The sequence below is a fragment of the Bubalus kerabau genome, chromosome 21 (assembly GCF_029407905.1).
Source record: "Bubalus kerabau isolate K-KA32 ecotype Philippines breed swamp buffalo chromosome 21, PCC_UOA_SB_1v2, whole genome shotgun sequence".
Lineage (NCBI taxonomy): Eukaryota > Metazoa > Chordata > Mammalia > Artiodactyla > Bovidae > Bubalus > Bubalus kerabau.
In genome coordinates, this window is record NC_073644.1 from 34,575,001 (window position 1) to 34,589,486 (window position 14,486).

Sequence of the window (14,486 nt, forward strand, 5' to 3'; positions counted from 1 at the left end):
TGTGTGTGTGTGTGTGTGTATTACACACATCCATACCTGTCTCAGTCTGTAGTGAATGTGGGTATATGTACCTATGTAGAGCTGGAGAGGGTGGGAGTCCCTTTCTTACATGTTCAAGTGAATAAGAAAATTTGAAGTCCATTTCTGCTCTTCATTATCTCTAGTCAGAAGAAAGAAAAATATCCTCCTTGTGTGTGCACTTTTCTAGCTCTCTCCTTGGCTGTCTTTTGACACCGTGTCACCTGACCTTATCAGGAGGGGGCTGGAGGCTTGGGCTCATGTTTACCCAGGCCCCTCCGGGGACTGAACGCTACCTTTGAGTCCAGCTTCTTTAGCCTCACAGACAAAAGACAAGGAGAGCGTTCTCACAGGACCCAGCCATCCAGCGTAAAACAGTTCCAGCTGTGGCCGCTCGTGAATTTTTTTTTTTTTGGGGTAGGGGAGGCAGGGAAAAGTATTGGTTTGTGCTTTAGGTGTGGCTATAATCATAGAGCTGTCTCAGGGCATTGATTTGTCACTGATTCAGTTTCAAAGTGAGGGAGTAAGACACCGACTGTTTTGGAATTTGGCAAATTATAACAGTGTTTTAAACTCTAGTCATGGTGGCAAGGAGAGATTCTGGTCTTCAGTCATGAAACGCAGAGAGGCTCCAACGTTTCCAGATTTATCCCAATTTATAGTATCCTTAGGTTGTTCTAGCAGCACAACGTTATTTTACATTGAAATTGAAGGCCATGTTTAACTCTTGAACGATTTTCCTGACTGCCTTCAGCAAAGTTTTCAGTCGAAACATCAAGACAATGAAATTAATTATACTAAACGCAGACACATCAACTTGGAAGGGGGTGTGATTCCTGTCTTTAAATGAATGCTCTGGCTGATGCAGCCACCACCCACCCTGTGAGGGTTTTACAGGGTATTTATTGTGGCCCAGAAGTTGGAGCCTGACCTCAACTTTTAATTAGCCAGTATGGGACCCAAGACCAGGAAAGAGCCCTCGAATTCCACTCAGATTGTGACCCTTGCTGAGTGCTGGCTCCTTCAAGGGTTAAGATTAGAACAGAGCCACCTTAAGAAGAGAAGGACGAAGGGCAAAATCAGGCGACTGAGGTGAAATTCCACCTCAGAGAGAAAGCGGCAACTTTTCAATGTTACGAGTGGTGGAGGCTCTTTTCTGAGGGAAAAAAAAAAAAAAAAAACCCACATGGAGATGATTTTTGATATGTGTGAGAGGCCCGGGCAGCCTTCTCGTCAGAGGTTGGTTGGTCTCTCCTTGGAGAAAGGCCTTGCTCTGCTCATTATACAAACAGAGGTGCCAGCTGCCTTCTGGACAAAGCCAGCACACTGTGGCTAAAGTCCTTCTTGGAGCCCTTAGTGCATCTGAGGAAACGGTTTTGTGCTGAAGCACGTTTAAGTATCCACTGGAACACTTGAATCTGGCGCCCTAAAAATTTTAAAAGCTCTTTCATCTGGGCTCCACGTGGTGCCTTTCACTTAGCCATCTTCTGTGTTCTTTGCTGTCCTTGTCAATCAAAAAGTGCTTTATTCTTGCGGGATTTTTTTTTTTTTATCCTGTATTTCTTATTTGCAGGTGTCCTGGTAAAGGCCTAAAGAGGAAGAAAAGCGACAGAATTTCCTACTTGAATACTATTTCCATTTGAAGTGTGGAGTTATGTATATAATTTCATTTTTTTTTAAAGCTGCTGACCAGTCCTTTTAAAAGGATTCCTATGCTAGCCTGCAACATTTGTAATGAGATACTGATTTTTCGGCACCACCCCATTGCCTGTCGTTGCGTTTCCCATCACCACCCTCACCCCACCCCGTATTCTGCGCTTGGCCAGTTGATAGGTGGGCAGCTCTGCTGACCTCTCCCTTCCAGACACTGACCTGTATTATTCCTGAAGCAGGCCCTGCTCCCCTAAGGCCTGGGTCTGAAACACCAGCCTAACTTCACTCCTGGTTCAGTAGCTGCTGTGCTGGGTGCACAGTGCCGGCGTCCATGCTTTAGACGTGCCTGCTGCCCCCCATGCTCCTCTCCCAGCCAACCGGCTCCACTCGGACTCTCCTCTTGTTTTCCATCTTTGCACCCATCTTCTTTTTCTCTTCTGCACTCTTATCTCCCTTCACCTGGTTCCAGAGGCACTTGATGGCCACCAACGAAAAAGTTGTTGAAAGTTTTAGCTGGAAGAAATGTTAATGAAATTATTCAACAGTTCTCTGTGTTCTCATTTCATACTTTCATACATGTTCTCCTTTCATACTTCAGGACTTAACCAGGTGGCTCAGGCGGTAAAGAATCTGCCTGCAATGCAGGCAGACCTAGGTTTGATCCCTGGTTTGGGAAAATCCCCTGGAGAAGGAAATGGCAACCCACTCCAGTAGTCTTGCCTGGGAAATCCCATGGACGGAGGAGCCTGGTGGGCTACAGTCCATGGGGTGGCAAAGACTCAGACACAACTGAGCAACTAGCCCTTTCACACATACTTTAGAATGGAGCTGAGGATCTGATCTGAGGAGTTACTTTTCCCCCTAAATCCTCAGATTCGTAAACAGAATTGTCTGAAAACAGGAGTGTGTTTGTCGTTCAGTCTTGTCTGACTCTTTGTGACCCCATGGACTATAGCCTGCCAGACTCCTCTGTCTGTGGGATTTTCCAGGCAAGAATACTGGAGCGGGTTGTCATTCCCTTCTCCAGGGGGTCTTCCCAACCCAGGGATTGAACCTGGGTCACCCACGTTGCAGGCAGATTCTTTACCGTCTGAGCCACCAGGAAGCAGGAAGGATTTCCTCAAAACCTACTTATTCTCTTAGGAAGGGTGCAAGGGCTATTTTCAGGAGTCTTAAAAGTGGGATCCCAGTTTGAACAAAAGATAAAAACCTTTGCCTGGGATATGAGAGGATTTTTTTCTGCTAGTTTTAGGCCAGCAGGATTCTAATAAATGCTGATTAAGTACCGCCTGTGATTCCTTCTGTTATTTTTGACCACATGCTTTATTATAGCCACCTGCCTGATAAGATACTTCACACTGCACTGGGCCATCGCAAGCCTCTTAGAGTGGGCCACACAGAGGTGTTTTTTTTGTTATGTTTTTTTCCCTTGTTGTTAAAACTGTATATCATAGTGTTTATTTTTGAGAAAAGTCTGATTGCTTGAGCAGAATTTCTAGCTCTGCTTTTTAATAGCTGTGTGATTTGGGGAAGTTGCTTAACCCCTCTGTTCTTCCCTGGTAGCTCAGAGCTTAAAGCATCTGCCTGCAATGAGGGAGACCTGGGTTTGATCCCTGGCTTGGGAAGATCCCCTGGAGAAGGAAATGGCAACCCACTCCAGTATTCTTGCCTGGAGAATCCCATGGATGGAGGAGCCTGGTGGGCTACAGTCCACGGGGTCGCAAAGAGTCGGACACGACTGAGTGACTTAACTTTCAACTTTCTGTGCTTCCATATCTGCAAACCCATGTAATAATAGTACCCTCCTCCTAAGATTCCCTTAAGAATGCATGCCAAGACAGCATCAGTTTAAAGCACATACTAAGTGAGTGAGTGAAGTCGCTCAGTCGTGTCCGACACTTTGTGACCCCGTGGACTGTAGCCCACCAGGCTCCTCTGTCCAAGAGATTCTCCAGGCAAGAGTACTGGAGTGGGTTACCATTTCCTTCTCCAGGGGATCTTCCTGACCCAGGGATCAAACCTGGGTCTCCTGCATTGGAGGCAGACGCTTTAACCTCTGAGCCACCAGGGAAGCCCATACTAAGTGTTCAGTAAATGTCAGTCATTATTAACACCACACTGAGTCATTAGTCAGTAGTAAGTTTTCTATCTCCCACATCTTGCATTTCCATAAATTAATCCTTGGGAGCAAGCCTTGTGCGTCATGGTTTGAATCCGCTGAGTTGATTTGGGCCCGTGTTGTGCTCTGAGAGAGAAAGTACCCTGGGTGTGCAGGAATCATCCCGTCCCCTCTCTTGACAGTCTTTAGAGTTTGTGTTGAAGAATGGGAACAAAATCAAAGTCGGTTTCCAGGAAGAATAATTTCCTCACGTCTGTTTTAGATGCTTCTTGCTTTTCTCGTTATTCTCTATTCCTGTCTGGCTATGAAAACATTGCTGCAGATCCAACATCACACAAACCAGTGGCTGCCACCAGAGCCTGGGGCAGCCAGGGGTCATTTTTATATCACTTGACACTTCATCCCTAAGTCCGCTGTGTGTTGAGATGATATGAGAGGAATTTCTTAACCAGGAAGTAGAAAATGAGGGTCATGTAGGTGTAAGGAATGATTTACTCAGAATGTATGTACGTGAGGGTATGAGGAATTGAGAGTACGGGCAAGAGTGGATTTGGGTGATGGGATATTTCTTCAGAAGCCATTTTAGAGATGATTGGATCTGCGGTTTATAATATCCTTGATCACTCCTCGAAACTACTAAATTTGAAACAAGTATTCCTAATGGACTGGGAGAACTCCATTCTTCTCAGTGGGTCGATTCAATTTATTATTGTTTTTAATGCCATAAGATCATACGGAAAAACCCGAATGAACTTTTTGGTCAACTCAGTATTACACTGTTGGAAAGGAACTGGTCAGACACAGGTGAGGCTTGTGTCAGTCTTTACTTGTTATTCTTCTAGTCGGCAGGAAACCTCACACCTACCGGCGATGAGCTTCGCTGCGTCTTCAGCGTCTCTATTTCTCACTTTGAAGGCAGCCTGTGGTCCTTCGGGATCTGGTCGTGTGTGTGGTTCTAGATCTGACTTTCGTGTGTGTGTCTGGGAGTGAAGAAGAGTGTGGAATCCCATGATCCTGCATGGTGAGTGTACCTGAAACAGACAAAAGGGAGAGATACAAAGAGGTAGTAGAAAGGAGTCTTGATCCTCTTCCTACGTCCCTTGTCACTTGTAAAAAAAAAAATGAGAATCTTTTGTACAAGTGTGTGTGTGTGGACTGTTAAGTGTGGTGGTGTGCACTCAGCTACAGTATGGGCATTTAACCTTTACATTTGCTACTTAATAATGATGTGTCTTTATTGCATGTATACGTTTGAGGCATTTCTCTGACACTTCCCCTATTATCTTCAGTGCTGGGAGTGTTGAAGGCAGGATGGCCATCTGTCAGGGCCACGGAGGAGGAGGGCCGGGGGAGGCCTGCCTTTGGTTGGTGGTTGTGGGGGAGCTCTGAGCCTAACTTCCTCCAAGGATCCTTCCAGCTCCAAGCCTGTGATTCTATGAAATAATTTGGCTCTAATGTAGTGCCAGGGACATTTTTTTTTGAAACTTAATGTGATATCATATTCTTTATCAATATATTGTATCACTGCAGTTTGTGACATTATGCTGTAAAATGCTAGACCATAAAAGCCTATAATTTATAAGGCTATATTAGCTACTTACTTTATGTATTATAGCCTGATAGCCTTGTAATTCAACGTTGCCTATCATTTATTCTATATATAATTCCATGGAGGGTTCTGGTGACATTATAAACCACAAAAGCGGAGCTCAAGTGGTTAGTCATTAGAACCCCAAGATAGAAATACCTTGTATTACATTATTCAGTATTTATTATTTCCCATAATGTGAAGGTAAAACACTTGGATTTGAAACATTTTCTATTTATGCTCTACATCACGGTGTTCGTATACATGTCAATCAAAACTTCTCTGGTTGAATACCACATCACAACCATATGTGACCTTGTTTTTGTTTAGAATATATGTTTGTTATACACGGATATGTTGTCCGTTCTTCTGCATAACAAGTTTTCCCCCTGGCTGGTTATCAAAGAGGAAATTCTGTTGCCCATCCGTTGTGAAGTTTGTTGCCTATTAAATTCAAGAGAAGCAAAAGGCATTTGTTTTTGAATGAATTCTAAGTCATTCATACAGAGCTCAGTCAAAAATAAATACTCGACATGGTTCTTCTACACAAAAACCACTGTAGTATTGGTAATGGGCCAAAGTCTGTAGTTATGCTAACATATGTTGAAATGCATTAGATCATTATTGTAGAATGCTCTAGTATATTTTTATAAGTTGTCTGGGTGTCCAAACTAATTACATAACAACTTTGATTGATGTAATCCTCTTACATAAAGTTGGTTCTTGTTTTATAAACAATGCTGCTCTCTCTTCCGTTCTTCACTCCCTCACTACTCCTCTTTACCTTTTCAGGGACGTTTTGATTATAGAAGCCATGGGTGGTATGGCTGATTATGGTAACAGCAACAGCTGGTATATTTCATTTGATTTCAGAATGAGAATTAAGCACCCCCACCCCTCAGTTTCCCATCAGTGTAGGTAGTTTTTCCTTGAGATTTGTAAAGAGACTAAAAGTTTAGAAAGAGAGAAAGAGGACTGAAAGTTATTAAAACAACTGAGTTATAACATAACTGAAGCCAGCCTACTGTAAAAAGTGACCTGTTTTATGACATCACATTATAATAACTATTCACAGTGGTGAGCAAGTCTATTGAGGTTCCATGGTGATAGTCATTTATTATTTGTTAAAAGTGGAGGAAAGAGAAAGAGGTTTAAAAGGAAGAAGAGGAGGAGGAAGAATTAGGAGCAGCCAGTGGACGGCTTTCACTTTAAATCACAATGCCATTTCTCTTCTAGCCAGTAAGTGACTTGGAAGTATTGAAAGATAAACAACCTGAGCAGAGGCCTTGGATTTTTGCCATACGTTAGGATCTCAATTAAGGGATGAAGTTGCAAGACACTCGAGTTTCATCACCAGTGATGCTGGGCTCTGTGGGTCAGTAAAGCAAGCAAGTGGTCTGTTCTAGTCACGGGCAGTAGTGCTTTGGGGACATCACCACCTGCGTTGACATTAATGGGACTTAGTGGCACACATCTTGTCAAATTGAAAAGAGAATAGACCCCTAAAGGAGAAACATGAATAGAAGAGTGGGGGTTTAAATTTGCTTGAATCTCCTCTTTGTTAGAAATACTTAATCTCTCTCTTTTGTCATTTGCTGAAGCATTTACTGTTGAATAAGTAACATGGAATATCACAGATGCAAGAACTTGGATTCTCTGCAGAGGATGGATTTTTTTTTTTTTTCCAGTGCTATTCAAAAGCCAAGTTGTAGGGAATGTTGGAAATGCCCCATTTCTGGGTACATGAATAGCAATGCTCTCCATTTTAGCTCTAATTTGCATCGTCTATGCTGTCATATTTTGCTATGGCACCATTTTCTCTAAGTATTGCATTATTGACTTAAAAGGTGTCATTTTCCAAATGATGGAGGCAAGGAAGTACATTTTCCTTATTTTGTAATTTGCACACAGATTGAAAAAGACTTAACCATTGTCACAAAATTTGGATATGATGGATCTTGTATTTTAACTGGATTGTGGGTGTAGAGAAATGTACCAGCACATTAATTTTAATGGAAGATTGTGGCATCCTTGAGAAATATTTTGAAAGTTAAGTCATGCTAATTTTCTTCCTCATTTCTTTCCTCCTATTTCTTAAGTCCTGATCATCTTTCAGTCTTTACTGTTCTGTGTCATCATGGGTGATTGTTAATTCAAGATAATTGTGGCTTCAGTGATATTATATTTAGTGTAGTGGTTTTCACCCATACAAGTATAGCACAGATATTAATTTTGTTATTCTGCACCTGAACAGAAACAAAATAACTTGATAAGACACTAATTTCTTTCACCTGTGTTTCCCACAAAAAGATAAGAAAATAACCATAGCCATGTATATCCATTCTTCCACTAAGCCTTTTGGCACCCAAGTGTCTGTGAACACCAAGAGTTTTGCACACTTTACTTGAAAGTGGAGGCTCTGGGTTCCACTTTGACATGACCCACTAATAGTTATTTTTGAAATCCAAGTTAGATATAGCAAGTTTTATTAGCCTTTTTGTTTTTCCTGAAACCAACATTTTTCTTACTTGCTACAGATGAAAAACTAGCTGGGAGAGTGTTGGAAAGAAAAAACATTGTGTTACATACAACCAGCATATCCAGTGATGGCGCAAACAGGGAAGGTGGAAAGATGATAATATTTGCTGGACTTTTGCTTAGAATAAGCATATACTTTTTATATTCCTTTTCTTCGACCTTCTGATGCACTATTACATACAATTACATATTAATGATGCTATATCATTATTATATTATACCTTATATTAATGATAGTCTCCAAATCCATTTAATTTTTAGTTTAGGATGAATAATCATTGTGTTTTTCTGGATATAAAATTACTGTGAGATAAATGTTTCTGAGTTGATAGGACTTCACTAACTTCTTAAATATGAAAGAAAGTAATGAACCTTTGGGAGAGGCTGCGTAAAAGTGAAGCGTAAGGTATGTATGAGACACATTTAGGTTTCGGTGGGCTGTCTTCTTGAACTCGGCTGGCAGCTTTAATGCCTTAAGCTCATGCATTGGGGGAAATGAGACCTGTAAGTACTTCCTTCACTATCGAAGTATCCATTCTAAGTGGAGCTGTCTCTCTCTCTCTCCATCTCCATGCAGTCAACGTTAAAGTGATATTTTACATTGCTCAAAAATTATGTGAGTGTTTGTTGCTGTTGTGTAGGAAGGAAATAAATCAAGGGCTTTTGTGGGATTTTAAAGTCTTCCCAAGAGGAAAGAGCTAATATTAAGGCCTTCACAAGTGGGATTAATTTTGTATATCTCTCAGGAGTCTATTGGGTATTATATTTATACATTATAAAATGTGTTTTGATATGCCTTAAATTAATATTTTTCTATCAGCAGGGTGAACGTGAAGGTAGGTAGCAGTTTCTGTCTGGGGTTGGGGGAGGGGAGGAGAGGGAGGCAGCGGCATGATCTCTGGTGTCAGGCGGGGATCCAGTCTTTGGTTTCTTCGGGTGCCCGGCATTAGCCTCGGAGGCAAAGTTTACCTGGACAGTGGGACTCAAAGGAAAAATGCTCTCCTTTGTCCACTACCACTTTTTCAATTTTGCTGTTAAAATTTACGCTCTTAAAAAGTAAGCTCTTTTTGCACGTGGTGCCGGTGGCCGATTGCCAAACCTTGTGCTTCGCCGCCGCCGTCAATAGCAGCTTCCCTGGATGTCTTTTAGCGGATGCTGTCAACTCATCACCTTTCTCTCACTCCCCTCGCACTGCCTTCATGGATCACTGCGTGTGCTGGTGCTCGTGTGTCAGGGGGAAGGGCACAGCTGCAAAGGGGTCACCCCCAGGGACCCGTGCTTCCTGTCTCCGTGGTGGAGGCAGTCCTGGTCAGTCGAGCCTTGTGACCTGTTTCCCCTTCCTTTCCTTAGATTTGTTTGGCAGGAAAGCCCATTGGCCCCAGAGCAGAACACTAGTCCTCAGCTAGCGGGGAAGAGGGGAGACAGAGGGAACCAGCTCGGAGAGTGTAGTCATTTGTCCTCCTGTGTATGTGGTATTGGTAATCAAAATGTGTTAGCTTGAAAGTAAGAGGCCTTTCTCTGCTGTCTGCTTAATAATCGTTGCTATCTTAAGAGTAACTGAGTGGGTGCCCTGCAGTAATATCATGACTGCAGACTACATGAATGATTGCCTGGGTGGCCTGTAAATCAAAGTGTGAAGATTCCATGGGTTTATTTTCATTTGGTCACAAGTTTGGATCGTCTGGACTCCTCAACCAACCAGAGCTCTAGATGCTAGTTGAAAAAAAATAAAAAGCTGATTTGTGTCTCTTTTTCTGTTATCTTTGGCTTCACTTTCTTTTTTTTTTTCTTCACAAGCTGTATTGGAAGAAAATCTTAAAGTTCATCCTTTGCAGAACCCAGGTTCGACGATAGAAAGGCTTATTCAAATGCCTGTCATACTCTGTGAGCTTTATCACAGCAGGACCCAGTAGCCCCACAAATCGGCAGGAAATCCACCATAAATTTTTCAGTTCCTTGATGATTGAGCGTTTGCGCCATAGCAAGGTTTTTTGGCAATATTTTATAGGTTGGATAAAGAATTTGTTTTGAATGAAAGCCCAGATAAGATTTGTAAGTTTTTCTCTTTTTTGTCTTTATTTCTGATTTTTTCCCCCTTTGGGGTTGGAACATTTTTTTTTTTTCCTCTGTGCTCTGATGCTTGGTTGAACAGTGGGAGATTGAAGTGCTTGCCATACCTGACAGACGTAAAGTTAAATATACAACAATGAGAAGGGATTCGAGGGGACAAGCCTTAAGTCCCACAACAGACTTTTAAGATGCTGTAAATATATTCAAATGACAACTCTCCCATCCACTAGACACAACATCTTATTTCATTTTGAAAACAAGTCTGAAGAATGCCCCGAGAATTTTACATTGAATGTCTGGTTGTATGCAAGTATTTATTCATTATTCCGAAGTACCTGCCCGCAACTGGATCATAAATATGAGTAGATTCAGCTCCTTTGAACTGTTACATTTCCCATCCAATAAGACTGCTTCTCCCATTTTGCTATGATAGTAGATCCTCTGTTTTTCAATCATGTGTAATCTTTGAGAAAATATTTTGTCAATGAAATTCTACTTCATATACCATTGCGTGTGTGTGTGTGTATTAAATTGCTTCAGTTGTGTCCGACTCTGCGACCCCATGGACTGTAACCTTCCAGGCACCTCTGTCCATGGGATTCTCCAGGCAAGAATACTGGAGTGGGTTGCCATTCCCTTCTCCAGGGGATCTTCCTGACCCAGGGTTCGAAGTCACATCTAACCTGCATTGACAGGTAGGTATTTACCACTAGCGCCACCTGGAAAGCCCATATACCATTAGCCATTAGTAAATGCCATGTGATTAATTGTGTTCAATGGTATGGTAATCATTTCCATTTTATATAGTTAGATGACAACCTACTCCAATCAGCTGACTGCAGGAGTATTTGGGCCACAGGCTTAAGGCAAGAGAGACTGCTAGGTGGTCATGCAAAATCTACATAGGAAAGTTTTCCCATTTTCTCCTAAACCAAGCTGAAATCACCATGACTGCTGACTGTACTGAGAGATTTCTTGTGGAATTGCTGGTTGCTCATTATTCCACACACAAAGGAATCCCCTAACAACAAAGGATTCTCTACACCGTGGGACTGATAAGTCTTACAGTAGAGACCCAAGAAGCCAGAACATCAAGGTATCTGCATCATAGCTGAAGGCTCTTCCCTCTGTCTCTGAAAGTAAAATAAGGCAGGGGGTACGAAGGTTGGATTCTGCATTTGGCTGTTCCATCTCTGCCTCTGAGCTTGCATGAGTTTTTTAATCTGTTGACCTTCAACTTAGTATTTGTAGGCTGATACCTTTGAAATAGTAGAGCCCTTTCTGCACTTAAGTTCTATGATTCTACCTAATAATTTTTATTGCCTTTAGTAGTAGTAATAGGAAACTGTAGTCAGCTCAACTGCAAAATAGCCATTATGGACAGGTAGCAGATATCTTGTACTAATGCTTCTACACAATGTACCAGGCTTTCCAGGTAGCACTAGTGGTAAAGAATCCACCTGCCAATGCAGAAGACACGGGTTTGATCTGTAGGTTGGGAATATCCCCTGGAAGAGGGCATGGCAACCCACTCTTGTATCCTTGCCCAGAGAATCCCATGAACAGAGGAGCCTGGTGGGCTACAGTCCATGGATCACAAAGAGTTGGACACAACTAAAGTGACTGAGCACAGCACAGCTGATTTAAACTTTTTATGACTTGAGGAATTACCCTCCTGGCAATCCAGTCATTCAGATTTTGCCTTCTAATGAAGGGTTTTGGGTTTGATCCGTGGTTGGGGAGCTAGGATCCCACCTGCCTACAGCCAAAAAACCAAAGCATAACACAGAAGCAATATTGTAAAAAACTCAATAAAGACTAAAAATCATCCAGTTCAAAAAAATCTTTAAAAATTTATGACTTATGAGCAATCTATGTGTACTAACAGTTGCAAGTAATCTTTCTGTTTCATGCTCTGTTCTAAGTATTATGAGTTATTGTGGTTTAGTTGCTTAGTCATGTCTGACTCTTTGTAACCCCATGGACTCTGTAGCCCACCAGGCTCCTCTCCCCATGGAATTCTTCAGGCAAGAATACTGGAGTGGGTTGCCGGGATGAAACCCACGCCCCTGCATTGACAGGTGGATTCTTCACCACTTCACCACCAGAGAAGCCCTCTATGTACTATATATACCTTTATAACAATCAGGTTTAGGTAATGATTTTATTATTACCTCCCTTTTACAGAAATCTTAGGTAATGATATTATAATTACCTCCCTTTTATAGCAATCAGGTTTAGGTAATGATATTATTATTATCTCCCTTTTACAGAAGGGGAAACTGTGGAACACAGAGGCTAGGTAACTTGTCCAGAGTCACATAAATGGTGCATGGCGGTGGAGCTGGAATTTGAACTCAGGCAACCTGCCTTGGGATTCCACGCTCTTAACTCCTATACCAGGCTACTTCTCAAGTACCCACATTTGCTCTCTTCACTACATACAAATCACAGATGCCCTCCCGTTTCTACTGCTTACATTTATAAACAAAAGTTGGACCTTTCAAACAGCTGAGCATATAGAATTGGAGTAAGAGAAGCTTCCAGGTAGGGCTGGCCTGCTTTTACTGTGGTTACCTATCAAAATTTCTTTTCTAACTCTTTAATCTTTAAAACATTTTATAGGGAATTAAATTTTATTAATATTCAAGCTATTTTTAAATAGCTGTTGAGAGTGCTAAATTGCGGTTCAGTTCAGTTCAGTCGCTCAGTCGTGTCCGACTCTTTGCGACCCCATGAATCGCAGCACGCCAGGCCTCCCTGTCCATCACCAACTCCCGGAGTTCACTCAAACTCATGTCCATCAAGTTGGTGATGCCATCCAGCCATCTCATCCTCTGTCATCCCGTTCTCCTCCTGCCCCCAATCCCTCCCAGCATCAGAGTCTTTTCCAATGAGTCAGCTCTTCGCATGAGGTGGCCAAAGTACTGGAGTTTCAGCCTCAGCATCAGTCCTTCCAATGAACACCCAGGACTGATCTCCTTTAGAATGGACTGGTTGGATCTCCTTGCAGTCCAAGGGACTCTCAAGAGTCTTATCCAACACCACAAAGTTCAAAAGCATCAATTCTCTGGCACTCAGCTTTCTTCACAGTCCAACTCTCACATCCATACATGACCACTGGAAAAACCATAGCCTTGACTAGATGGACCTTTGTTGGCAAAGTAATACCTCTGCTTTTCAATATACTATCTAGGTTGGTCATAAGTTTCCTTCCAAGGAGTAAGCGTCTTTTAATTTCATGGCTGCAGTCACCATCTACAGTGATCTTGGAGCCCAAAAACATAAAGTCTGACACTATTTCCACTATTTCCCCATCTATTTCCCATGAAGTGATGGGACCAGATGCCATAATCTTCGTTTTCTGAATGTTGAGGTTTAAGCCAACTTTTTTACTCTCCTCTTGCACTTTCATCAAGAGGCTCTTTAGTTCCTCTTCACTTTCTGCCATAGGGGTGGTGTCATCTGCATGTCTGAGGTTACTGATATTTCTCCTGGCAATCTTAATTCCTTCTTGTGCTTCTTCCAGCCCAGCGTTTCTCATGATATACTCTGCATAGAAGTTAAATAAGCAGGGTGACAATATACAGCCTTGATGTACTCCTTTTCCTATTTGGAACCAGTGTTGTTCCATGTCCAGTTCTAACTGTTGCTTCCTGACCTGCATATAGGTTTCTCAAGAGGCAGATCAGGTGGTCTGGTATTCCCATCTCTTTCCGAATTTTCCACAGTTTGTTGTGATCCACACAGTCAAAGGCTTTGGCATAGTCAATGAAACAGAAATAGATGTTTTTCTGGAACTCTCTTGCCTTTTCCATGATCCAGCAGATGTTGGCAATTTGATCTCTGGTTCCTCTGCCTGTTCTAAAACCAGCTTGAACATCTGGAAGTTCACGGTTCATGTATTGCTGAAGCCTGGCTTGGAGAATTTTGAGCATTACTTAACTAGTGTGTGAGATGAGTGCAATTGTGCTATAGTTTGAGCATTCTTTGGCATTGCCTTTCTTCGGGATTGGAATGAAAACTGACCTTTTCCAATCCCGTGGCCACTGCTGAGTTTTCCAAATTTGCTGGCATATTGAGTGCATCACTTTCACAGCATCATCTTTCAGGATTTGAAATAGCTCAACTGGAATTCCATCAGCTCCACTAGCTTTGTTTGTGGTAATGCTTTCTAAGGCCCACTTGACTTTACATTCCAGGTTAGTTGTTTATAAATAAGTGGAAAGTGATTTAATTGGATTGATTTCTATTCAGAGCTGGAGATCAGTTGTATTGTGGGGACTGAACATTGAGTGGGAAGGGCTGATGGATGAGAAGCGTTGATACGTACACCTCTAGATGTCTGAATAATCTGGATAGAGTGCCCTTGAAGTTCTGTGTGTGGGGGTGCCTCTGGGTGGAATGAGGCCTCTGATGTCATGGGGAAAGAGAAACTAGGCAAGAATAAGTAAGTTTAGGAAGAAAACTGGGGAAGTATAATGGACTTTTATCTTCCTC

General features: G+C 42.2%; 1 protein-coding gene and 1 non-coding gene across 3 annotated transcripts in view; one reads left to right on the top strand and one right to left on the bottom strand.

Moving 5' to 3' along the window:
• Nucleotides 1–14,486, top strand: part of ZNF521 (zinc finger protein 521) — a 316,517-nt gene that overhangs the window by 72,030 nt on the left and 230,001 nt on the right. The window lies entirely within an intron of this gene.
• Nucleotides 3,670–3,742, bottom strand: TRNAW-CCA (transfer RNA tryptophan (anticodon CCA)). The gene has a single exon. It is a non-coding gene; the product is annotated as a tRNA-Trp (tRNA).